This window comes from Salmo trutta, chromosome 8 (genome assembly GCF_901001165.1).
Source record: "Salmo trutta chromosome 8, fSalTru1.1, whole genome shotgun sequence".
NCBI lineage: Eukaryota > Metazoa > Chordata > Actinopteri > Salmoniformes > Salmonidae > Salmo > Salmo trutta.
The window spans coordinates 50,937,603-50,939,003 of NC_042964.1; positions in this window are offsets into that span (position 1 = coordinate 50,937,603).

The window sequence follows — 1,401 nt, forward strand, 5'->3', positions numbered from 1 at the left end:
TCTCTCACCCTCTCTCTCTCTCTCTCTCTCTCTCTCTCTCACCCTCTCTCTCTCTCTCTTTATCTCTCTCTCTCTCTTTCTCTCTCTCCTTCTCTCCCGCTCTCTCTCTCTCTTTTTCTCTCTCGTTCCAAAGACAAACAAATCATCCGTAAGTAATGCGATGATGCATAAACATTGTTGTCTCATAGTGTTGTGATATGAATCATCTGCTAAGGGTAAGTTATGGCACATACCACCTACACACACACCTAGAACGATCACATATCAAACTCTAGTTCACCTGAGTTCACCTTTTTCTCTCCCATATCTGTGTGAAATCTTAAAACAGTGATGTGCATTACAGGTTTCCATGGCGATGCTGCATGGCATAGGGGCAGAGGGGGATCTCTGGGATAGAGGAGGGTCTGTGGTGGTGTTCTTCTCTGGTGTTCTCTGGCTCCAAGCATGAGAAAGTTGAGCTGGGGGCCGTAGGGGCGTCTGTGGTGCTCCAGAGCAGGAAGTGAGACCCCAGGACCATTCTACTTCCAGTGTTCGACTCCCCCGTACCACACAACAAAAGTACACCCCCATAATCCTGTCTGTTATAACATGGATTCATGCTATCATGATTTGGAGAGAGTTGGTGTCTCTCTTTCTATCTTTATTTTTCATGTTTTTCCCCAGATCCTTATCCCTTCTCTCTCTCCATTTCTATCTCTCTGAGAGCCCTCTCTCTCTTTTGCTCTCTCTCTTTTTCTCCCTCTTTTTCTCTCTCTCTATATCTTTCTCCCTCCCTCCCTCCCTCCCTCCCTCCCTCCCCCTTCCTTCCTTCCTTCCTTCCTCGCTTCCTCCGTTCCTCCCTCCTCCAGTGTGGCCAGTAGATTAACTCCCTAGTCCAACTCCAACAGCTGACCCAGAGGAACAGAGAGAGTCTGTTTACCTTTCAATGGTATGACTGGAGTCACACACACACACATCTCTCCCCCTGTGGTAACTTCAGCAGTGACATTCAGAAATCATCTCACAGATGTCCTTGCATAAACACACAGATGTCCTTGCATAAACACAGAGACGCCCCATTAACCCAATGTTATCCAAACACAGCTCTATTTAAACACTACCCACTACTACTACTATAGTCTTTCTGTGGATTCCTATTTATTATAGAGAATAGAAGGTGAACTGTGAGTTAAAGATGTTTCCCAGTTAGTGCAGGCATGCCTGTGTAGTCTATGTGGAGGTGTGGATGTGTGTATATTAGGTGACACAGATGAGCAAGAGCTTTGAAACTAATTGAATGCAATGTGCTATAGCTGGAATATGTGGACCATGGTCCTCCTGATGAGGACATGTCTACCACAGCAGCCTGCTGAGGGGAGGACGGCTGGGACAGTGGACCACGGTCCCCCCGATGAGGACATG